At 42.1% G+C, this 27,190-nt stretch overlaps 1 protein-coding gene across 1 annotated transcript in view; it reads right to left on the bottom strand.

Moving 5' to 3' along the window:
• LOC124145461 overlaps positions 1–27,190 on the bottom strand; it is a 60,081-nt gene that overhangs the window by 31,923 nt on the left and 968 nt on the right. The window lies entirely within an intron of this gene.

The raw sequence follows: 27,190 nt of genomic DNA, 5'->3' as shown, positions 1-27,190 counted from the left end.
ATACACTGTACCCGTGACGTATACCTCTGTACCCATGACGTGCCGTTTATAACTTTAAAAAAAAAAAAATATTCACTGTCATGTGTGAATAGGCAGACATCTAGGAGATCCACAGCATAATCAAATTATTGGGTTTATCTTAATAACACTTCAACCAAAAGTTGACACGTATTAATTTAATATCATACAACGGCCTACCTTTAGAATATTCAGGGGTCCGTTCCACAAAGCTATCGTAGCGCTAAGGTGATCTTCCATGCTATAACATCGACTTACGACTGTCGTTCGCGACGATCGCCTTGTGGGACGGGGCCCTGCAGCCATAAGCTTACAATCATGTCACAATACCCTATGAACTTTAAAAAACAATACGGGGGCACGGGTGGCCCAGTCGTCTAAGCCGCCGCAATTCGCTGTGCAGAGTTGCGTCACTTGGACACGCCAGAAACCTGTGATTGTTGGTTCGAATCCCGATTATATTTCTAGGTTTGTCAGCACCATACCTAAGACCTGCATTACTTCGGGCTTTCCTCCCACATAAAGCTGATACGCAGAGATAAAACTGGAATATTGTTAAGAAATACTCAAAACAATACAAATAATGCCATACATCCAGGTAATGTCTCGCACAACAGTTAGTGTAAGGTCTTAAATCTGGCCTCAGACCACAGTTATCCCCCCTGAACCGGAAGGAAAATAGGAGAATATAGTGCCCTGTTCAAATGGGCTGTTCAGCCTGTGCCAATGTTTTTGGAGTGACTTGTGATAGCTTAAATGAAAGATTAGACATTGTAGACATGTTGCAAATTTTTTGTTAGCCACAATCTGTGAAGGTATTGATTCCAGCCTCCCATGAATTGATCCCAAGTTGAAGGCCGCTCTGTGTGTTTCGGCTCGAAACTTCCGGTGAGCACTGTTGACAGTGGTTACTGCGAAAGGGAGCTGGTCAATGCAGGCCGAAACTTTGTGTATTAAGTGACAAGTGGCAGGTTGGTAAGCATGCAACGGGAGAACGGCCTACGACCGATAATAATTATGGTGGGCTGTCACGTCACTGTAGATAGCAAAGAAGGAAATTGATTGTGGTCTGAGGCCATCTGAAACTGGAGTCATCGGGTGTGCATAAGCTCCTCACAGTGATATATAACAGAGCTCCAGATAAGCTGCGTATCTGCGTAAAATACGCATCAGAAATGCAGAAATACGCAGTGAAATAAAATTCAAGTGTATCAAATACGCAACGAACATTACAGATACGCTACAAAAATAAAACTAGTGCGTATCATCAACATATTGTGAAGTAACCCTGCGTATTCGATTAGCAAATGAAACTTATTTTGAAATTATATACGGACATTCTTGCCAAACTCCACGATGACAGTTACATCATGATCATTTGCCTTCCTTTCTTGTGGAAGTATCGCGGTTTGAGTCCTATCAAGCTCTCGCACCCACTCGACAACAGTTTGCAGGGACAAGACTAAGTGTTTTTAAATATTTAACTTAAATACCCACATGTGTAAAAACTAGTGGGTAACAGAAATTTGAATACCCAGATAGAATTACTGATACCCAATGATTTTAAAATGCATGGGTAAAATACCCATAAGACCAAAAGCTTATCTGGAGCTCTGATATAATCTCGATAATGTCGATGAATAAGCCAAGGGATGTTGGGGGTTTTCAATATTAAATATTGTCAGTGAAACGTGTACAATGTGTAATATGTAATACAATGTGTAGTAATGTACCAATATTGTTATTAAACGGATGATCGCTTCACGGACGAGTGATACATTTCAGTACCCCATGACGTACATCTCAGAAGCCCCTTGACGTTTATATCGAATCTCATGACGTATATCTGATATCATCCGTGTTCCGCGGAGATTGCACTCTAAATCACACCCACGTGACTTTGGGACGTATCTCTGAGTTGTAAATTTTAAATACTGGCTGAGTTGCAAGCGAGAACGGGATTTGTTGTTAATTCGAAGACAAGTCTAAAAATAAGCGAGAGGATATTTCAAGATTGTGAGTAACATTTGTGGAATGATGTCTGAAGATAGAAGCGATAATTTTGCATATGCTGCATGATATAATCACGAAACGAAACATTCCAGCTGCAATGGCATGGCTATAATACCTGTCATTATGGCCGTCGTCGCGATAGGTACAATTACGCTATCATCTCGCCATCATTCACCCAGGAACAGAAGGAATAAAACAGCTGCGGAGCTTCTGAGTCAGACGTAAGGAAAGAGCCCCACCCCCCACCTTCCACCCCACCCACAATAGTAACCACCAAGTGTTTTTAAATACAAACGACAAAAAACACGCTTGATACACTCGGAATCATACAATGGACTCTGCTTTGAGCTGATATTCCTTGTGAATATGGCACGGTTATCAAATTTCATTCGGTTGAGGGGGCACGGGTGGCCCAGTCGTCTAAGGCGCCGCGATTCGCTGTGCAGAGTTGCGTCCCTTGGGAGCCAGAAACCTATAATTGTGGGTTCGAATCCCGGTTCGCTCCGATTATGTTTCTAGGTTTGTCAGCACCATACCCGTGCTCGTGGGTTTCACCGAAGTGGTAAACGTCTGAGACCTGCATCACTTCGGGCTTTCCTCCCACATTAAGCCGACACGCCGTGATATAACTGGAATACTGTTAAAAGCGGCGTTAAACCCAATTCACTCACACTCACTAATTCGGATGAGGAGAGTGAATAACAATGAAATTGATTTCTCTTGAAGGTAAGGCCAGATATAAAGGGAGGTTATTCAAGGTAGAGGGCGCTACCGGAAGGGTATATATAGGAAGTGTTAAGCCAGGGTAGTTCAATCTCTCCTGTAGTGTCGCCATGTTCACGTCCTGTGCATTATTGTTATCTTGTCAGGTGTTGACCGACTGTCATCACAGTGACGAGTATGGTTCTGAACCACAAAGCATGGATGGTACCTGGTACATGTATGTGAGGTGAGGTGAAATGAAAGATTATTGCACTTATATAGCGACGTGCATGCACGTGTGTGTGTGTATGGCTGCTTGTACTAGTCCGGACTGATGCCGATTTATAGTGCTAGCTCACTGAGATACCATGCCGCAGTTTAACATGAATGCCCCACTCAGACACCGTATACTGACTCCGAGCCGACCAGTGGTATGGCCAAGCTGAAACAACAGCTGAACTGTTGTCAGCTGCGGATAGCAATCCAATAAGTTGTCCTTGCCAACTATCTCATCTAGACAAGTTGTATCCTCTCAGAGACCTTTCAGAGTCCTTGTTTTAGTCCCTTAATGCCGAGCGCCAGACAGGAAAACAACAAGTACCATCTTTTAACGTCTTTTGGTATGACGCGGCTGGGGATCGAACCCCGGACCTTCCGCTCTCCGGGCGGACGCTCTACCATTAGACCACGGAGGCGGTCCGGTACATGTATGTATCTTACAGTAAGATGTTACAGTGTCGGTGACTGGCGTGGTTCTGAAATGATATGGATCAAGGCTAGTGACGCTACTAGGTTTGTGAAGTAAAATTTCAATGCAGAGTAAATTCCTCTTGGCTTAACGAGGTTTTGGAAGAGAATTGTTTGGGAAGCAAACCCGGACTTTTATCGACGAGAAAGACCACAATCGCTGGGCACCCCACACGAAATCAAAATGATTTCACTTTTAAAAATAATTCGAGTTCAATCAGTAAACTTTCCTTTCCTTTTGAATGCCAGCATACACACCGAGAATTTTTCTCTCTCTCTCTCCCCCCCCCACCCCCCCCCCCCACCCCCACCCCCACCCCCCCCCCCCCCCCTGCCAAACGTGATATGAAAAATAGCGATTGATACAAAAAGGCACTGCTGGAGTTTGGCGCACCCAGCCACACCATGGGGGACGTCAGTGCCGGGAGTTTTAAAGTACGTCTACAGAAACAAATACTCGAAGGCAGCTCCACAATAGCCGTGTGTCTGAGCCCCAGGAAGCTATTAAACAATATACTTCACAACACAGGCAGTTGAATGAGAAACTTCCTACGTGATGCTTGGCGAGCTGCTGCTTGTTTTTCCTGGTCTAACCTGAAACCGCAACTGGGAAATCAGTAGTTTTTTTTTTTGTTTTTTTTTCAAATTTAGACCTATTAAAACTGATAGGCGCTCTTGGCGTATGGTTACACTTTGAAGGTCATTGGAATCACGACCTCACGAATTTACTAAATTCACAGTCCGAGTTAAAGTCACAGTCCGAGTTAAAGTCACAGTCCGAGTTAAAGTCACAGTATGAGTTAAAGATGAGTTAAAGCTGAGTGAGTTGAATGGTTTTCACAGATCATCACGACGTCGTTCAACGTATCCAACGAGGATGGCAATACGATATTAGCACTACGTTTCTAAGTCTTCGTTTGTTTGTTTGATTGCTTGTTGTTTAACGCCGCACTCAGCAATATTCCAGCTATATGACGGCGGTCTGTAAATAATCGAGTCTAAGCCAGACAATCCAGTGATTGATATCATGAGCATCGATCCACGCAATTGGGATACGATGACATGCATCAACCAAGTCAGCGAGCCTGACCACCCGATCCCGTTAGTCGCCTTTTATGACAAGCATAGTCGCCTTTTACGACAAGCATCGGTTGCTGAGGACCTATTCTACCCCGGATCTTCACAGGTCTCTTAGCGTTGTAGAGGGATTGAACGTAGTACCAATCTTATTTATTTTTTTACCTCGATAATAATGATTACGATAATAATACTATTGATCAATCACAACATGATCTGGTCAAAAATAAGTGACACTAAGAAATGAACGCAACTCCCATAATAAAAAAATCATCTTTGTTATTTATGTTTAATATAGTTTATTCTTTTTAAAAATAATCGACAACTATTAACTTTATGAGTACTTTGGAAAAATAGACTACTGTTTAAGTATTCATTTTCTTACTATCGTAATATAAACTTTATATTGATATGAATTCTCATTTTGTTGTCTACCATTCTGACCAATCCCAAAGCAACCAGACATGTAACCTTTAAGGATATGAGACTATAATCCCTTGTTCACTGCTGTGTTATATCATGAGGTTCGGGAACAGCGGGACTAACCTGTTTTAAGATTTACGGTAGTGTGACACAAATAAAATACTCCCTCCATCTCTCTCTCCCTTCTTTCCCACTCTCTCTACCACTCTCTCTCCTTCCCCCTCTCTCCACGACTCACTCTTTCACCATCCCCAACTCTCTTCCTCTCTCTCTCTCTCTCCCACTAACTCTGCCTCCCCTCTCTCTAGCTCCTCTCTCTCTCTCCCACTAACTCTCTGCTTCACCCTCTCTAACTCCTCTCTCTCTCCCACTCACTCTCACTCCCACTAACACTCTGCTCCACCCTCTCTCTAGCTCCCCTCTTTCTCTCCCACTCACTCTCTGCTTCACCCCCTCTAGCTCCCCTCTTTCTCTCCCACTCACTCTCTCTCCCACTAACTCTCTGCTTCACACTCTCTCTAGCTCCCCTCTTTCTCTCCCACTCACTCTCTGCTTCACCCTCTCTAGCTCCCCTCTTTCTCTCCCACTCACTCTCTCTCCCACTAACTCTCTGCTTCACACTCTCTCTAGCTCCCCTCTTTCTCTCACACTAACTCTCTGCTTCACCCTCTCTAACTCCTCTCTCTCTCCCACTAACTCTCTGCTTCACCCTCTCTCTAGCTCCCCTCTTTCTCCCCCACTCACTCTCTCTCCCACTAACTCTCTGCTTCACACTCTCTCTAGCTCCCCTCTTTCTCTCACACTAACTCTCTGCTTCACCCTCTCTAACTCCTCTCTCTCTCCCACTAACTCTCTGCTTCACCCTCTCTCTAGCTCCCCTCTTTCTCTCCCACTCACTCTCTCTCCCACTAACTCTCTGCTTCACCATCTCTCTAGCTCCTCTCTCTCTCTCCCACTAACTCTCTGCTTCACCCTCTCTAACACCTCTCTCTCTCCCACTAACTCTCTGCCCCCCCTCTCTCTAGCTCCCCTCTTTCTCTCCCACTAACTCTCTGCTTCACCCTCTCTCTAGCTCCCCTCTTTCTCCCACTAACTCTCTACTTCACCCTCTCTCTAGCTCCTCTCTCTCTCTCCCACTAACTCTCTACTTCACCCTCTCTCTAGCTCCCCTCTTTCTCTCCCACTCACTCTCTCTCCCACTAACTCTCTGCTTCACCCTCTCTCTAGCTCCCCTCTTTCTCTCCCACTAACTCTCTCTCCCACTCACTCTCTCTCCCACTAACTCTCTGCTTCACCCTCTCTCTAGCTCCCCTCTTTCTCTCCCACTAACTCTCTGCTTCACCCTCTCTCTAGCTCCCCTCTCTCTCTCCCACTCATTCTCTGCTTCACCCTCTCTCTAGCTCCCCTCTTTCTCTCCCACTAACTCTCTGCTTCACCCTCTCTCTAGCTCCCCTCTTTCTCTCCCACTAACTCTCTCTCCCACTCCCTGTCTCTCCCACTAACTCTCTGCTTCACCCTCTCTCTAGCTCCCCTCTTTCTCTCCCACTAACTCTCTGCTTCACCCTCTCTCTAGCTCCCATCTTTCTCTCCCACTAACTCTCTGCTTCACCCTCTCTCTAGCGTCCCTCTCTCTCTCCCACTAACTCTCTGCTTCACCCTCTCTCTAGCTCCCCTCTCTCTCTTCCACTTACTCTCTGCTTCCCCTTCTCTCTCCCTCCTTCCCCCTCTCTTTCTTCTCTCCTTCACCCTCAATCTCCCTCCCTCCCCCCACCCCCATGCATCTCTCTCTCCGTCCCTCTCTCAGACACACAATCTAGTAAACCATTACATTATATAGTATTAACTAACGACCAATCTGTTTTGATGTTTGTATTTTAACGGATCCGGTTACTAGAGACAGAGAGCCGCGCCGTCTCCCTCCACACTCTCATACAATAGCTCTGTGATCGACAGTTTCCGCCAGGAACCGCCCTTCGGGTAATTACGGTGACAGGCCAAAGGTCAGACCTGCGTAATTGCGACTTCCTGTTTATCTGTGCAAGTAAGTTAAAGCAAATCGTTGGGCCTTGCTGTACATCACAACGTAATGGCGCTCTATACACCAGCAACTGACACGGGATCTCGGTGAGCGAAAGACAACGATATCAAGGACTGGTCGTAATGCATACACCATGTGTGGATATATATATTGACGAGATCAGAACAGTTGTTTTCACAAATCTCTGCATGATTTATTGATGAAATGATGTTTCATCGTCGATTTATATACGGGAGCCCAGTAAAAACGAGTTTAAAGAATTAACTGGTTTTTTTGTAATTGCCATAGCAACTTTGAGTTATTGCCAACATACGGATAGAACTTGTTATGTGATCATTAATATAAGATGAAAATGCATACTTCTAGAAATATGATAATGCATACCTCAAGAACAATAAGATAATGCATACCACAAGGCCAATATGATAATGCACGTCTCGAGGCCAATATGATAATGCATACCTCAAGGCCAATATGATAATGCACACCCCAAGGCCAACATGATAATGCAGACCTAAAGGCCAATATGATAATGCACGTCTCAAGGCCAATATGATAATGCACGTCTCGAGGCCAATATGATAATGCACACCTCAAGAGCAATATGATAATGCATACCACAAGGCCAATGTGGTAATGCACACCTCAAGGCCAATATGATAATGCACACCTCAAGGCCAATATGATAATGCACACCCCAAGGCCAACATGATAATGCATACCTCAAGAGCAATATGATAATGCACACCTCAAGGCCAATATGATAATGCATACCTCAAGGCCAACATGATAATGCATACCTCAAGGCCAATATGATAATGCACACCTCAAGGCCAATATGATAATGCATACCTCACAGCCAGTATGATAATAGACACCTCAATGCCAATATGATAATGCATACCTCAAGGCCAATATGATAATGCATACCTCAAGGCCAATGTAATAATGCATACCTCAGGGCCAATATGATAATGCATACCTCAAGGCCAATATGATAATGCACACCCCAAGGCCAATATGATGGATTATATAAATGCATACCTCAAGGCCAATATGATAATGCATACCTCAAGGCTAATATGATAATGCATACCTCAAGGCCAATATGATAATGCACACCTCAAGGCCAATATGATAATGCATACCTCATAGCCAGTATGATAAGTCATTCCTCTGCAGCTAACATGTCGACTATGTCTTATGACTGTGTCTCAACAGTAAATTACAACAAATGATAATTATAGCGCAACCCCGTTAAATCCATCTTCCCGAGGCAAGGGAGTTAACTTACTATAAAAGTCCAGTTTCCACCCTTGCCGAACTAGGCTGGGATTATGGAGTTACATTTTGGCTGGACTAACGAGTCTATGCATAGTCCAGTCAAAATCGGGCAATGAAATCGAAATCCGGTTCGTAAACTGTCATGCAGATTTCGGTCGATTGCAGGATTTGCAAAGCATGTGCACCACCAACTTGTTGTCAACAGATATTTTCCAAATCTTTTCATGTTTTTAATCAATGTGCTTACGTTATTTGACGCGATGTGATGTGATTTTTGACAGATCGACTGAAATTAATTTAACTGTTCTGATCAAAGAATCTTGTGAGAGGTAAGAAAACAATAGAACCGTTTATACTTGATTAGTTATAACAGCACATCATTAGCCATTGAGAGAATCGGCTTTTTTATAATTTATAGATTTATTCTCAGTAATCAGTAAACATTATAGTGAGTGAGTGAGTGAGTATGGTTTTACGCCGCTTTTAGCAATATTCCAGCAATAACACGGCGGGGGACACCAGATATGGGCTTAACACATTGTACCCATATCGGAAATCGAACCCGGGTCTTCGGCGTGACGAGCGAACGCTTTAACCACTAGGCTACCTTCCGCCCCTGAATCATTCTGAAAGTTCATATAGTTGTATCGGAAATGTGGAGAGAATATTTGGCTTTTCAGGTCAAATAACAGCATGATATATAGTCATCGCATCCAGTGACCTGAAACAGTTGCTATTTTTATAAGTGTCTCAATCATGAATGCAAATGTCATTTTATCAGGTCACTGGGATGAAAAGCTACCATTTAATGTGAAGTCTGAATACCTTAGATGTCATGGCGGCAGGCTGCAAGTAGTTCCGGCATTGAGTGGTGCTTCACTCGGTGGAATATGTTGTTTCATTTGAGAGAAATATCGATTAGTGTTTATACTTTTCTATGCATCAATCACTGATCACGACATATTATACATAGTTCGAGACAACCGGAGTGATTATATTCGACCAACTTCACGGTATGCATTATTAAAGTGTTTTACCTTCACGCTGCGCAGTATTAGTGTATCAGCCTCATCCTGTGCATTATTGAAGTTTATTACCTTCACGTTGGCCATTATTACAGTGTAGGAACCTCACGTTATGCATTGTTAAAAATTATTACCTTCACTGTGCATTATTACAGTGTATCAGCCTCATCCTATGCATTATTAAAGTTTACTACCTTCACTGTGCATTATTACAGTGCATCAGCCTCATCCTGTGCATTATTAAAGTTTATTACCTTCACTGTTCACTATTAAAGTTTACTCCTTCGTGTTGGCCATTATTTCAGTGTATGAACCTCACATTGTGCAGTATTAAAGTTTGTTACCTTCACAATGTGCAATTTATAACCTTCGCCATGATGATAATTAGTTTATCGAATTTCCTAGCAAGTGTTTTCATTTATATTATTATTGGTCTCAATATTTAGTTTCTGAACAGAAGCGTTAGTATTATAATAGACAGCGGACAAACCATATATACAGACGAAGAATCGGCTTTCACGAAGTGCTTTTAGTAACCAATGACAACTAAAAAATTTAAATAGATTTTTTAAAGAGGCGCTAGAGTTTGTTATATCCGGGTCGGTGGTGGTAGTCTAGCGGTAAAAGCGTTCGCTCGTCACGTGAGGGTCGGGTTCGATTCCCCACATGTTTATAATGTATTTAAGTCATGTGCCTCCGGTGTCAATCGTCGACATTTGCGGTAATAGTGCTAAAAGCGGCGTTAAACTTCACTCACTCATTCATCCGGGGCGGTGGAGTAGCCTAATGGTTAAAGCGTTCGCTCGTCACGCCGAAGGCCCGGGTTCGATTCCCCACATGGGTACAATGCGTGAAGCCCTTTCTGTTATCCCCCGCCGTGATATTGCTGGAATAGTGCTAAAAGCGGCGTGAAACTATACTCACTCACTCATTCATCCACCCACTCATTCACTACGTTGTACTTGATAAAATGATCATGTCTCGAACACTTTTTTTCCCTTCAACACCGCATGCCCGACATGCATCCACACTTAACCACAACATATTGTTGATTTCAGTGCCCAGATGAAGTACGCATAACTCATGCCAGGGAGTAAATATACAGGTCTGTGTAAACAGTCTCGCCTCCTAACTCCTATCGGTATCTTCATGACGATGTTCCTGTGTGAACGTGATAAGAGCGGTAACAGGTCTACATCTGTAACCGGGGCACTCTCCATGTATTGTACTCTACTCTGGCGTGCCGTCACATTGTTAGCGGATGAGGCCGTGGCTTCATTCCAGACAACGGCTGCAAGTGATGGAGTACATATTCAGCTGTCATAATTAGTACGAAAGGGGTTATCTCCCTTTAACCTCAACACTCAATAAACATGACACGAGCGTTACGTGCAGGGGATGTGTTCTTAACATTGCAAAACGATAGACGTATGTTGGTTGTTTGTTTGTGATTTAGCATCGAACTCAGCAATATTCCAGCTATATGACAGCGGTCTGTAAATAATAGAATCTGGACCAGACAATCCAGTGATTAATATCATGAGCATCGATCCACGCGATTGGGATATAATGACATGCATCAGGCAAGTCAGCGAGCCTGACTACCCGATTGAGTGAGTCGCCACTTACGACAAGCATAGTCGCCTTTTACGGCAAGCATGGGTTGCTGAAGACCCGGATTCTAACCCGGTTCTTCACGGGTAAACTTATGTAGTACTGTACGTGGTTGTTCAGACACGCCGTTATACTTAAAAAGATATATCTTATAAGGAATGGCTTTTTTTAAACAAACGGACTTGATAATGACAGATCAACTTATGATACCGAGTTAACTGCTGTAACGACGATAAAAAGTACAGAAGTATAAATTAAAATGCCACAATGAGGTATTACTTGGGATACCCTCTTTTAATTATTAATGCTAAAATAATGAGGTATTGGCATCCCCTATTTTTAATCCTTAATACCACAATAATGAGTTATTGGCATCTCGTATTTGTAATAATTAATACCTCAACAATGAGGTATTGGCATACCGTATTATTAATCATAATACCACAATAATGAGGTATTGATATACCGTATTTTTAATCATAATACCACAATAATGAGGTATTGACATACCGTATTTTTAATCATAATACCTCAATAATGAGGTATTGGCATCTCCTATTTTGTAACCATCAATACCTCAACAATGAGGCATTGGCATCCTGTATTATAAATCATTAATACCACAATAATGAGGCATTGGCATCCCGATGTATATCCTTTCGTACCACTCCTACACATACAAGAGGGTATATACATCCATACATATGGGCCACTGGTACTAAATCCCCGTTTTGTCACCATTGACAAACATCAGTGTGTATGGTTACTTGACTCAACAAATCCCTCCATGCAAGTTCAATATATATACGAAAAAGTAACCATATCTTTTGCCACTGGCAGGAAGTAGAAATACAATGTTATTCTGCTGACAATCTAACCATTTACATGTAAAATGTGTTCGTATATTTTCATTATACATCCCCTTGATATAACTGGACCGCCTCCGTGGTCTAGTGGTAGAGCGTCCGCCCGGAGAGCGGAGGGTCCGGGGTTCGATTCCCGTCCGCGTCATACCAAAAGATGTTAAAAGATGGTAGTCGTTACCCTGTCTGGCGCTCGAAAATAAGGGGCTAAGACAAGGACTGGTCGGCTCGGAGTCCGTATACTGTGTCTGAGTGGGGTATTCATGTTAAACTGCGACATGGTATCTCAGTGAGCTGGCACTATAAATCGGCATCAGTCCGGACTAGTACAAGCAGCCACACAAACACACACACACGTACATGCACGTCGCTATATAAGTGCAATAATCTTGAACGCGACGTTAAACCCCATTTCACCTCACCTCACCCGTGATATAACTGGAATACTGTTAAAAGCGGCGTTAAACCCAACACACTGGCAACTCATTACACGTATATTTAACCATCCAGATACATATACTTTGACATTCAATATGTTTACTATAATCTCAGCAGTTTTCCCTTAAAACTGAAGAAAGAAACTCCCGAAACTGGAGATTCCACGGCATCCCAAATATAGAGCCGGAGCCAAGATACACACTCTCTCACTCACCATCCTCGCTCTTGTCTAAATTGTTGACTCGATCGCCATTCACAGATAACGCTTACCTCGCCGACATGCCAGTCTCTTAATGATCATTATCTGCAGCAAGCATGGGTCAGTTGTATTTCATTTGGCGAGGTAATAATGATCGACAGCGGCACAAATGACCGGAAGATTAGATTAACCCTTCGTGAACATCATCACAGAGCCTGTTGCGTGGCACTGTGGTTATTAAAGGGGCATGTCGAGTGTACCTAGAGCGGCATGGCGAGTTTTTATGAGGTCGGATCAAAGAGTCGCGTTTGCCTTGTGAAGGCTACGTGGGGCTTAACGGGGCATGTCACTGTTGAAGGGAACAGGTAGTGTTTTAAAGGGGCACATCACAGTTGGTTGAAAGGCCTGCTCTGATTTAAAGGGATACTCTGAGCAGTGTATTGTCTAGGACCGATGAAGATAAGGATAAGAGGAGTACGTTTAAGGTTTTAAAGGGACTCTGTACGCAAAAACTAAATTGTCTCAAAAAATTCCAGAAAAAAAGTGATTATGCTTCAGACCGTTGAAAAAAGAAGAAATTGACTGCCTTAAAAATTAGCTGAAATGTAGCTGAAGAATTATACATATTACGGTGAACATAACATTTTCCTTTACATATTTTATCTTCTCGATTTTTTTTAGTAATATAACTTCAAGCCGAATCCTTTACACCATGCTTTTGTGATTTGTTTTAAGTTGTGATCGGGATTCAGGGATGAACAATGAGCCTAGCTGAGAGTGCAAAATTAGATGGTCTTTGAGCGGGTTGGCACCTCTGGTATATCAAAGGTTTGAGAAATTTGCAACTTCCTCATTCTGACCAAGTGAGTGAGTGAGTGAATTTAACGCCACTTTGATTACTATTTCGGGATTCGGGATTCAACGATCATAGGTTTCAGGCACGCCCAGGGGACGTAACTCTGCAAAGCGAATTGCGGCTAGTTACACGACTGAGCAATTTGTGTCCCCGACACGTGTCATGAATCATAGTACACCTCTTGTCACCTAAATCCAGTGAAACTGTACTGACATGAACACAGCCCCTCTGTGACCAATACAGGCATGCGGTACCGGAATAAACCTGACCGGCGGAAAGGGCCGAGTGGTGACGAACAGACGCGACTATTGTTGTACATCCGGGTTGTGACGCCCACCAGACTTTTCAACTGTAGTCGTAGGCGGAATAATTACACGTATTATTCAGAGCTTTAATAAGGCATCGGTGAATCTAGCTAGTGTGGAATAATTGCATGATATGATCCATATGGCTCTAGACAAGTCAGGGTCGAGAATAGCTAAAATGTATTCGATCGTTCTGTGATTAATAAATATAATTATTTAACCAATTTATATAGCGCCAAATTCCAGTCGGCTGCTCAAATGCTGTTTTACGTTTTTATTATCTTGGTTAGTGTGCTCTCGAGTTTCATTCTCAGCTCCCTGGGAAGGATACAACCCAAGCTGATCATTAGCATCGATGACGTGCAACAACCAATCAGCGAGTCTGACCACCGGATCCCGTTAGTCGCCTCTTACGACAAGCATGGGTTGCTGGAGACCAATTCTAACGCGGATTTTCACGGATCACGCTACACCTGTACAGTTACAGGTGGAACTATTGTCAGAAGCATGTGATAATTTTTCATGTTTCTTATATTTTTGGTCTAGTAACACATTACAAGTATTTTTGTGGCAATATATATATATACCTAATGTGTGGGAGAAATTATTCTAACTATTCGGACCCGTGAAGATTCCGGGGTAGAACAGGTCTTCAGCAACCCATGCTTGCTAAGGTGACTATGCTTGTCGTAAGAGGCGTCTAACGGGATCAGGTGGTCAGGCTCGCTGACTTGGTTGATGCATGTCATCGTTTCCCAATTGCGTGGATCGATGCTCATGATGTCAATTACTTGATTGTCTGGTCCAGACTCGATTATTGACAGACCGACGTCATATAGCTGGAATATTGCCGAGTGCGGCGTTTAACAACCACCAACCAACTTGTGCCATTTGGCGAAACATACGTTATTCTTGCCACAGATGTCGTGGTATACTCGACTTTTATCCCACTGAGATTGCTGTAAGGTAAATATTTCCAAATGATACATGGAATTTTGGGCTAAATCAAAATAAAAAAGGTTTGGTGCTCAACAGCTGTGTACATAAAAAACGATAGCGTGAGTAAGTAAGTATGGTTTTGCGACCCTGCCGGCAATCATTTTCCAGGAACATCAGGGAGGGAGGCATCAAGAATGAGCTTCTCGCCTCATCCCAGGATGCTGTAGGTTGTTATGCTCATCTTCATTTTTGTTGTCTTTTTTAAGTAATATCATGTGGTTTCATATGTTGAAGGTACGTGTCCTTCACACTGAAACAGTTATCAGTTCATATTTTTTAGGGTTTGAGGTCGGTGGGTACACACCATTCCCATGTTAGGCTAACATTGTCTCGGGTAAAGTTATGTTATTTAAAAATATATATCTGCAAAATACAATTCAAATGGAAACATTTTTTTAATTTCAGAGGCAATGTAGACATGCTAAATCATTCTAGATTTGGATTTATTTTTGAATTTATTCTCTGGTGTTGGAGACTATACACCAATCACAATGTCAACAAAATTAATATACATGACAGCTTTGTCTGTGGTCCATCTATGTGAACCCGTGAAGATCCGGGTTAGAATAGGTCTTCAGCAACCCATGCTGGCCGTAAAAGGCGACTACCGGGATCGGGTGTCTGGTCCAGACTCGATTATTTACAGACCGCGGTCATACAGCTGGAATATTGCTGAGTGCGGCGTTAAACAACCAACCAACTAACCATCTATGTGACGGCGGGCTGGACCAGACAATCCAGTGCTTGACATCATGGGCATCGATCCACGCAACTGGGATACGATAACCTGCATCAACCGAGTTAGCGAGTCTGACCACCCGATCCCTTAAGTCGCCTCTTACGACAAGCAAGGTCGCCTTTTACGACAAGCATGGATTGCTGAAGACCTATTCTGACCTGTCATGCTATACTATGAGGTGAAAACGTAAGTTGTCTTTAAAGAGTGGAATGTCCTCTTCTGGATCCAGTGTTTGTTTTTTTGTTTGTTTGTTGTTTAACGCCGCACTCAGCAATATACCAGCTATATGACGGCAGTCTGTGAATAACCGAGTCTGGACCAGACAATCCAGTCATTGACATCAAGAGCATCGATCCACGCAATTGGGGTACGATGACATGCATCAACCAAGTCTGGATCCAGTGCGTTTAACGTATCTCATTATGTTAGGTGTCCATATCACTGAAAGATATCCGACGTTAAACAAACAAACAAACAAACAAATATGTTTCACTTAGCTTGTTTTAAAAGCTAATTAAAAATGCTAGGAGAGAGAAAGTGGCGAGAGAATCTTTCACATAAAGACACATAAACATGATGTACATGTAATCATATCTCGACAGCGGTTAAACAGATCAAGGATGAGTTAAATATACATATATATAAAACATCAACCCCAGAGAATAATCAGTCTACATAACCTGCCAAAACAAATTCCATTGGGCGTAAAAGGAAAAATAGCGGTGAAAATTATTTGAATGGATCACTGAAAATCAGTGATGACACCAGCTGTTCGCGAAATGAATAAGCATGAAAACATGTTACCAACTTTTCCACGAGTTTACGATTTCAAACCAAGGACCCTAATTTATGAAATACAGGTCACCTTCAAAATCTAGTTCAGCCTGCTTTTTTTCAGATAACTGCAGTTTTTAAGAGGAATCGGCATACAATGCATTTCAGCACTCAACATGTGGTTTTCCGGTATTTATCTGGAATAAACATCTCCCAGTCCGTGCCCTCTGTGCCTCGTGCTTATCTGTCAAACAAACTGGGCTCTATTCCAAATGTAAATAAACACCCTGTAATTGCCAAACATCGTTGGCATTGAGTAATATTTAACCGATAGGATGTTCTACTGTCAAAACGAGATGGGGGAGACGAGTGAAAATGTCGGGTTTTATGTATGAAAGTGACGCCTTGGCGTGTGTTAAACTGATGTTTATTTGTGAGGAACGTAAGGAACTAAACATGTTTGCCAAGTATGTTTCTTGTCATTTAACATGTTTGGGTAAACGGTCGAGATCGGACCATGACTGTTGAGGAAGATAATGGTGAGGATGATAGCGTGGATGATGACGATGACGATAGTGATGATAATGGTGTCAATAAAGGATGATGATGATGATGATAGTTATGAAGACATTGATAGTGATGGTGAGATGATGATATTTATGAAGACTTTGATGATGATGATGATGATGATGATGAGGATGATGATGAGGATGAGGATAGTGAATAATAAAAATCAGATGGAATTCTATAAAATTGGTGATTACATTTGTGATAATTTTTTTCTGGTACTGGTTCTGATCGTGATTCTGGTCTGGTTCTGAAAGTGATTCTTGTGATGACAATGCAGGGGCCATCATTGATATTTTTAAAGATATTCTATATCCACCTTACGCACCAGCTCAACATATCAACACTTTTCCTTCGAATATACAGTCAAACTTGTCCGCTCCATAAGCTATAAGCAACAAAAGTAATTTCCATAATAATATGATGTCTCTAATAAATGCAGAGTCGTTGTACGATTTTGACTGTATCATCAGCATGTGCTTGAATCACTATCAAACAGTGATGACACCAGGTGTTCGCAAAAAGATGGGCATGTCTTTCGTCACCAGTTGTACCCCTCACAAACACATGAACTGGTTCATTTGAGAAAACACGGGGACATATGTGACAAGTTAAAGGGAATTGCATCGGCCATCATTTTGTCACTGATGCGTCAATTTTGTTGTTTAACGCCGCACTTAGCATATTCCAGCTATATGACGGCGGTCTGTAAATAGTCGAGTCTGGACCAGACAATCCAGTGGAATTGCCCTCCATGTGTTTACCATAAAAAAAATTTGAAACTTTTACGCAGGTCCTGTAAAAATGACATTGAGTGAAAGTCGTTTGAAACTCTTTGAAATCATGCTCGACTGTATCCCAAATTTGTAAAATGTAGACACCAAACGTGAGAGGAATATTGTTCGACATAAAGGGCAAATTTACAATTCATAGAAAGCTGAAGTCATCCCTCTTGTAGTCTTGAAGAGAGCGTTTTGTCACCCTGAATCGTTTAAAAAGACCTCAATATGGAACAGATGAGGTGGTTTCTCTGGTCTTTTAGTCTCAAGTGGGTAAATCAGTTAAGGGAACTGGCTGCTAGTTATTGACCCTTGTTGAACGATATCAAAACATCGATATACATGAAACATCAGTTAAACCTCCACATGCCCTGGTTTTGATTTTGCCAATCCGAACACACATACAGTAAGATGATGCCGATAAAACCCGGGCTATCTTATTTTCAAATTTATTAATGTAAACAAGTATGTAATATCAAAGGTTGTAAATTAGGCTGTGCCTGCTTTGTTTGTTTTCACAATCACGTCGCGAGTGTACTTTTAATCTACACTTTGCCTGTACAATAATCGCCTTCCAGATTACATACATCATCAGCAGAATGTTTACTGAACTAATCGAGCAGGCCCGCCATTATCACGAGATGAGGCGAGAACATATTTAAACCACGTGACTTCACGCTCGACAAAATGGCGACTGCATTAGGCGCGCGTGTAACCCAAGAAACCAAGGGGTTCTAACGTAACACCACCTATGATGGCTTTACCATGCTTCTCAAGAACCTTGTTAAAAAGTGGCATATTTCTGAGATAATGGTCTAAAAATATAGCATACCTATAGCATAGCCAAACTCTCCAACTCTGCTCCACCGGCCTGTTGATTTAACCCTGTGGCCTACTCGCGGCTTATTCCGTAACGCATTTCACGCGTCTAATATTACAGACCCGCATTTCAGTTTCTCATCCTTCAGACATAATCTTACAGATGTTTACTACCTCGAGATGAAAGAGCATTCTCGTGTCAATTATTACATTAGCGATCGCCCCGCTAGCTTGAGAAATCCGCATCACAAGATAATCTACCTATGTGAAATACATCATAATTTAGATGCAATCAAGAAGTTCTGATGGAAATACATCAGTGTGGACCCAGCGAGAGAGGCTCCCCGGCGATATCATAAGGTATAATTAGAAACTATCTATTCAGACTTAAAACCATTGAAAATATGACTCAACGCTTACTCATGAAAATTTATGGCTTAGAAATAAAATGTGTCTCAAGAAATGAAATATATAAAAAAAACACCGTGTATACATGTAACTAAACGTAAATCAGCACTAAACTATACTCTTGCGAAAAAGTTAAGCACCACTCCTTTATTTCTCATTTATCATCCAAAACTGGCTGCCACAGGAGATATATCGATTGGGTGAGATCAAGCGATGTCTCCCCGGTGAGATCAAGCGATGTCTCCCCGGTGAGATCATTAGGAGAGAGTTAACTGACTTTAAAAGTCCAGTTTCCACCCTTGCCGAACTAGGCTGGAATTCCTGGGCTCGATCGTAGCGCCACCAGTGACTATTACGAGTTATGTCCTTTCTATGCCTCTCCTATTGACCAATCAGAATCCACCTCTCGTATCACTTGCATTTGCTTCAAACAAAACGGTGGCGTCCAGTCAAGACGATCTGATCGATAATCAATATCTATATTGTGATAAAACGAGTCTTACATCGCGAAGTGCATCAAACCACGTGAGCACCTTGATTAAAAACATGAAAGATTTCGAAAATATCTGTTGACAAAGAGTTAGCGGTGCACATGCTTTGCAAATGCTGCAGTCGACCGAAATCTGCATGACACTTTACGAACCGGATTTCGATTTCGCTGCGCGATTTTGATTGGACTATGCATAGACTCGTTAGTCCAGCACAAATGTAACTCCATAACACCAGCCTCACTTAATATTTACTCACTCCATAATAACTCACTTGCCTCGGGAAGATGGCACCTAACAGGCAGCTTGGGTTGTATACTTCCCAGGGAGCTGAGAATGTTTGTCGAGTGCACGCTGATCAAGTGACCGAGGTAATAATAGCGCTTTGAGCATGTTCTTGTGTGGTGTGGAAATATGCGGAATATAAATGGCCTATTATTATTATTATTATTATTATTATTATTATTACATCAAATAGCAAGTGCCATGGAAAAAAGAATTACTAAATGTAATCACATAATCGGTTCGGTTTTATGAATTTCAATGTTTATATCACTTTGTAAACAAACACAAATGTGTTTAGCCAGAAACTAAATACAGGATACATTCTTTAAAATTGCCATTTTATAAGGAAATATATAATTAGCGGTGCCTGGAATAAGCCAGCGCCTGTTTGTAAGTGAATTCATCGGCTCTAAAGATTACTTCAGCTGTATGTGGCAATATAGCATTACAGCATCCCTTTCAATCACTCATACGGTTTACGTCAAACATGATAGATAAATATTTAGAAAACAAGTGTTAACTGGTATCTGAAAATAACAACTTGAAATCAGATTGCTGGCTGGCTAACGCACACTATACCCTGCCGGGCAAAAGAAGGTGTACACTTATGTTTGATGGTGGCTAAAATGAAACTATCAAGATCTGGTTATTCGATGACAATCATTTGATACGGGTATCATAGTTGTGTTTTGGACGTTCAGTTTGTAGTGTTTCAGCGATTGTTTTCAGCCGAGTAGCGTTTAAATTACGTTTGTAATTTCTTGGGCAAATCCTATTTTTAAGTGGGTTTGTTTTGCCCGGCACTTCATATTGTGTTTCTTTGTCGGCTTAACATGATTTAAACATAACAACGTCTGTTTCTCATTATGTCATAACTAGTTGTCCTGACAGTAACATTGTATCTTTCTACAAAAATACCCATTTGTTTATTTGGTTACTGTGTTTTATTACTTGCAGATAAACAGTCGTAAACAGGACAGGCACGCGCCATCTTCCCGAGGCAAGAGAGTTAACTGACTATAAAAGTCCAGTTTCCACCTTTGCCGAACTAGGCTGGTATTGTGTAGTTACATTTTGGCTGGATTAACGAGTCTTTGCATAGTCCAATCAAAATCGCGCTACGAAATCGAAATCCGGTTCGTAAACTGTCGTGCAGATTTCAGTCGATTGCAGGATTTGCAAAGCATGTGCACCGCTAACTCGTTGTCAACAGATATTTTCCAAATCTTTTCATGTTTTTAATCAAGGTGCTCACGTGATTTGATGCATTTCGCGATGTAAGACCCGTTTTATCACAATGTAGACCTTGATTATCGATCAGATCGTCTTGACTGGGAGCCACTGTTTTGTTTGAAGCAAATGCAAGTGATACGAGAGGTGGAATCTGATTGGTCTATGGGAGAGGCTTAGAAGGGACATAACTCGTAATAGCCACTGGTGGCGCTATGATAGAACCCAGGAATTCCAGTCTAGTTCGGCAAGGGTGGAAACTGGACTTTTCTAGTCAGTTAACTCTCTTGCCTCGGGAAGATGTAGAGGAACAACGGAGATGCTGGCGATGTGCTCCAAGTCAGAGTCAGAAATAAGAAATAAGAAATCATTTCTGAACACGATGGTTGATAGCATGAGCACACTTTGAGTGAGTGAGTATGGTTTTACGCCGCTTTTAGCAATATTCCAGCAATATCGTGGCGGGGGACACCAGAAATGGGCTTCACACATTGTACCCATGTCGGGAATCGAACCCGGATCTTCGGCGTGACAAGCGAACGCTTTAACCACTAGGCTACCCGACCGCCCCGCAGCACACTTTGAACATAGTCCCATCGTGGGGAATATGGAACTGACACAGGAGACGACTGGAGACTGGTGTCACCAAAAAATCTCATTCACAGAACATACTGGGGTGTAAGACATTGCGACAAGAGGCGGTGGAATAGAGTAGTGGTTCACGCGTTTGCTCGTCACGCCGAAGGCCCGGGTTCGATTCTCCCCATGGGTACAATGTGTGTAGCCCATTTGTGGTGTCCCCTGCCGAGATATTGAAGAACTATTACTGAAAGTGGTGTAAAATCATAATCATTCATAATAAAAGACAATCTTAAGTCGTGACGTTGTTGCGGACTTTGGTGTCGATGTTGTAGGATGATAGGTTCAGTGCTCACTCTATCAATCACTGGTTTTCGATGTTTGGATCCAATGACCGCCGCTATATAGTAGTAAATCTATTCGCCCACCAGTGCACATACACTTGGCCTCACAACACCACAGAAGAAGGAAGGAGACACGTCGAACCCTGCCTGTTGCCAACATTCCCCAGGAGACGAGCGGCGTGACGGACTATTAATACGTCAGTACGTATGCAGGCACATGCCTGATCGTCGATCCGTGACGTACTAAACGATAACAAGCTTAACCAAGTTCCAGGGATCACACATCGGTGGTAGATGAGGAAACAGGAACACACATAATATGGAATATTCATGGTGTGTGTGTGTGTGTGTGTGTGTGTGTGTGTGTGTGTGTGTGTGTCACATGTCAGGATCCGCTTAAAATAAGCTCCGCACATCGATGCGATTCCAACTTGCTCAATAAATGGTTGCCCAATCTTCCCAAAGAATTTATATCAGGGTTTTCCAAATGCATTAAAATCTGCTTTTTCACTCAGATACGTGAGGGGGCGCGGGTGTCCCAGTCGTCTAAGGCGCCGCGATTCGCTGTGCAGAGTTGCGTTCATTGGGCACGCAAGAAACCTATGACTGTGGGTTCGAATCCCGGTTCGCCCCAATTATGTTTCTAGGTTTGTCAGCACCATACCCGTGCTCGTGGGTTTCTAACAAAATGGTAAACGTCTGAGACCTGCATCACTTCGGGCTTTCCTCCCACATTAAGCTGACACGCCGTGATATGACTGGAATACTGTTAACAGCGGCGTTAAATCCAACTCACTCACTCACTCATGGTGTTCGGAATCCAATATTTGAAAACACAATTTAATAATTTGGACTCCCTCGTTTCAAACTCCAGGATCATCCTCTGATGTGCCACTGATGTAACGTCCCTTCCTAGGAAAAAGGGACAATTACGACTGTTTTAGATCGGCTAACCATTATTCATTACTACGTACATTCTTCAAATTACTATTTCAAATAACAACATTAAATCAATTGTTTGATAGGCATTACTTAGTTAACGGATGACAAAGTAGACACAATTTATGGATAACACCTTCTTTAATTACTGTAATCACAGAAATTAAAAAGTTGTTGTCCATAAATTGTGTCTACTTCAGCGAAGACTGACATATTTATATAAGTATTATATCTAAATATTACAATCAAATGCAATATCAATGATTTGTTTTCACATTTGTTTCCTTCGGTCGTTTCTTATTTGTTTTTTTATCAATCGCGGAGGTAAATACTTCAACCCCCATGACCAATACGGATCGAAACAAACAAAATTAATTATAGCATTCATTTCCCTAAATGAAAATCTTGAATTACTGCTGAAAGTGAGTTTTGTGAAAAAATAACGAAATTTTATTTGGGACGGTCCCTATTCTTGGAGCGAAATGTACAAGTTCCACCTGAAATATACAAGGCGCACCTGTGATGTCGACATGTTTACCGGCATGGAGCGACTCGAACTGTCGTTGTCAGCTGTTCTCACAAACATTCCTCAACCGTGGGTGGTTTCTCGCCAGCCCGTATCAGACAAACATGTTTTAGGATGGGCTACACTTCTTGAAAACAATATACTAACCCAAGCATATAACGAATTAATAATAAAAAATACTAAGTGCGGATTCGAAAACTAACTACCCACTTTGTCTTTTCGAACTCATTTTCGTAATTTTAGACTATAGAATTGGTTTTTGAAAGGGTAGTTGAATGTTGATTAATTTTCAATAGTTGGTGGTTTAGAGGGAAGATTAGGTAAGGTGAGAGCTACCAACGGACATCAAACGGAGAGAGCTACCCACGGACATCCTGACACGGTACAGGTAACGGAGAAGGTTACCAAGAGACATCCAACGGAGAGAGCTACCCATGGACACCCTGACACGGTACAGGTAACGGAGAAGGTTACCAAGAGACATCCAACGGAGAGAGCTACCAAGGGATATCCTGACACGATACAGGTAACGGAGAAAGCTACCCACGGAGATCAAACGTGGAGAGCTACCCAGGGACATCCTGACACGATACAGGTAACGGAGAAAGCTACCCAGGGACATCCTGACACGATACAGGTAACGGAGAAAGCTACCCACGGAGATCAAACGGAGAGAGGTACCCATCGATATCCCTGACACGATACAGGTAACGGGGAGAGCTACCCACGGACATCCTGACACGATACGGGTAACGGAGAAAGTTACCCAGGGACATCCTGACACGATACGGGTAACGGAGAAAGTTACCCAGGGACATCCTGACACGATACGGGTAACGGAGAAAGCTACCCACGGACATCAAACGGGGAGAGCTACCCACGGACATCCTGACACGGGAGATTAACTCAGGGAGCTTCCCTGCATCCCCTCTCCCCGTGGTCTATCATCACTCCACCGCCTATCAGCACCTGTAGTCCCGATATCGCGTGGCCACACGGGATATATTCACACACACGGGGTCTGGTTTCAGTGCATTAACCTGCGCACATTCATAACGTGAGTTTTCCAAGACTGTGTTCACGAAGAGGATTTAATCTTAAACCCGTTAGCCCGGGGATACGTCTTCTAGATAGCCCACGTCTACGTATAGACAAATATGCCTTACTCAATAATTATATTTCCGTCAATCCGGACATGTGTCAACCCGGATAAAATATGGTGTGGTTGATTTATAATTTTTTTCTAATATTTGCATAATGACCTAGGGTTGCGTTAGTTTTTACTTGTTTAAAATACATGTTCAGAAAGGCCATAAAATTCCTGCGCCCAGAATCCACTGCAAGTACAAAAGCGTGACGTCATCATAATCGTTTATTGTCGTAAAAGATGACAAGGATCGGCACCGGGGCTCGCTTGCACCAACCGACCTAAGCGTTAAGACCAACATAACTCCCCTACTTTAATAACAAAGACTTACACTAGTCAAAGATAACTTCGCGTAAGTTTGTGTTCTCGTTACCCATTAGTCCCGCGCCATGACTGCGGAATTTTACTAAAAGCCAAGGCAAGTCTAGATCAAACTAAAGCAAGTCTAGTTTCCTTGAAAACAGCAGAAGTGAATAGGTTCTTTTGAAGAAAAAACAACATTTGTTTTAAAGAAATGTTTTCATAGTCTGATTTCCCATCGTAATACTATAATGGTTAATGCGCTCGCTCGTCATGGGTACAACGTGTGAAGCCCATTCATGGTGTGATCTGCAGTGGCATTACTGGAAAAGTCTGGACTTAAGCCACTTGTCCAGAGCCCGTATCTAGTAAAATTGTGTTTGGTCCAGTAAGCTCCGCTAATAACGGTTCCTATAATAAACTCAAAATATATTCATTAAAAATGGTGAAGAAAAACTATATTCCGGTTAGTAGACTCAAAGTTGCTGAAATATTGCTAAAAGCTGCCTTAAACCCTACTCACTCACTCACCCTACTCGCATGTTTAATATAGAGTGTATGGAGACATCTATGCTCTTGCTATCTCATAATGTGTGTACAACATTGTTGTTTAACGCCGCACTCAGCAATGTTCCAGCTATATGACGGCCGTCTGTAAATCCAGTGATTGACATCATGAGCATCGATCCACGCAATTGGGATACGATGACATGCATCTACTAAGTCAGCGAACCTGACCACCCGATCCCATTAGTCACCTCACGACAAGCAAGGTCGCCTTTTTCGGCAATCATGGGTTGCTGAAGACCTTTTCTTCCCCGGATCTTCACGGGTGTGACGTTTGTTTGTTGTTTAACGCCGCATTTACCAACAGTCCAGCAATATTACGGCGGCCTGTAAATAATAGAGTCTGGACCAGACCAACCAGTGATTGATATAATGAGCAGCATCCAACGCCGTCGGGGTACGATATGACACGCAATCAACCAGGTCAACGAGCTTGTCTCGTAGTAAAAATACACTATAACAGTGAAACCCTACTGTTCTGAACTTAAGAGAAACAGTACAACTATTTAATCTGATTTCTTGATACTGCTTATTCTTATGTGAAAACATTCTGTATTCTAATGAATGGCATCAATGAAACCAAGCCTATAATAGCTATCCATCCCGATCTCGCTGTATTCTCGTCTCAAAAACTCTCGCGGTTTCTCGCGTACGGGCCTTACTCTCGCCGCGTTTCGGCGATCGTCATTGATGTGGAAATATACCGGTGGAACAACATGATAAGACTTTTTTGCTTCAGTGGCTGCGGCAGTTATTTACGTTGGAAATATTTGCAGCCATGTCGATGCTGCGAGATAGCTGGCGATGGCCCTGACTCACGCTTGTGAGATAGCCCGTTGATACTATTTGCTTGAAGAACCAAATGGCTCCGAGAAATTGTGCTGTTTATATAAATGTACCTGATATGAAAATTGCCACCCATTGTTAAGATGAGTTCGTCGAAGATGATTTTGTTGATGAGGATAGCAGTAGTTATGGTAACAAAAGAAAAAGAAAACCAAAACACATTCATAATATTATGATGACGATGATGGCCATCACCAATGCTATAGATGTATTTTTTGTGTTTATCAACATTTCTTTTCTTACATATACCCTCCATTGATTCATGATCAGCATACCAGTCGTTTATGCTTACTTTATAAAAGATTAATAACTGATAATTATGCATAACACAGAGAGGAGATCGGGCATCAATAATGGCCATTACGTAACTTACATGTAATTGAAAATATATTTCTTCAAGGTCTCGGTCTTCCGAACGAGACCTCGATTATATGAATTATTTTTTTTAGTAGGAACAGATGTTTTCCTGAGTACAAATACTTTATACCATAGGACATTCCACTTTGTGACGGCTTTTTAACACAAGATGAACTGATCACAGTGCTGCTGTTAAATTAAATTGACTGTTGGTTTCATTAATGAAATAAAGGAAACTCATGAATATGTATTTCTTTCCTATAAACATGCATACATAGTAGTCAATGTTCAAAGTAAGCTGGGAACGACTAGTAAGATTGGTTGGTTGGTTGGTTTGTTGTTTAACGCCGCACTTAGCAATGTTCCAGCTATATGACGGCGGTCTGTAAATAATCGAGTCTGGACCAGACAATCCAGTGATTGATATCATGAGACTAGTAAGATGATCAGTCACTTATTTCAGTATTAAGCCACCAGGCTCAAATACAATTAATGCAAGAAAGTTATTTTGAACATGTGTCATATCAAATATTTACAATTGTAATCGGAGATTTATGGCAATTTTAATGTAATTTGCTTAATGTTTTAAATCAGAGGACTGCGACATTGTTATCAAACTATATTTTGGATTAACATAAGTATGGGCATTAAACATGGGAAATGTTTTGAACGAAGATTATACTACATTTTTTAAAATTAATCACGAAATTACATCAACAAAACCCTCATCATCACCATCATCACTAATGCAATGCCGCGTCTTGGTCACGTGATTACAGGTTTCTGCGGTCCCATAAAACGATCGCTGTCAAAAGGATAGTTCGTGTTGGACAGCTAAGGTACGCGGACGGAGTGTTGTCCACAAACAATGTCTGTCCACGATGGCAAACAGTTA

The sequence above is a fragment of the Haliotis rufescens genome, unplaced genomic scaffold (assembly GCF_023055435.1).
Source record: "Haliotis rufescens isolate VD_foot unplaced genomic scaffold, xgHalRufe1.0.p SCAF_10, whole genome shotgun sequence".
Classification (NCBI taxonomy): domain Eukaryota; kingdom Metazoa; phylum Mollusca; class Gastropoda; order Lepetellida; family Haliotidae; genus Haliotis; species Haliotis rufescens.
This window is presented reverse-complemented; position numbering and strand designations above follow the sequence as displayed.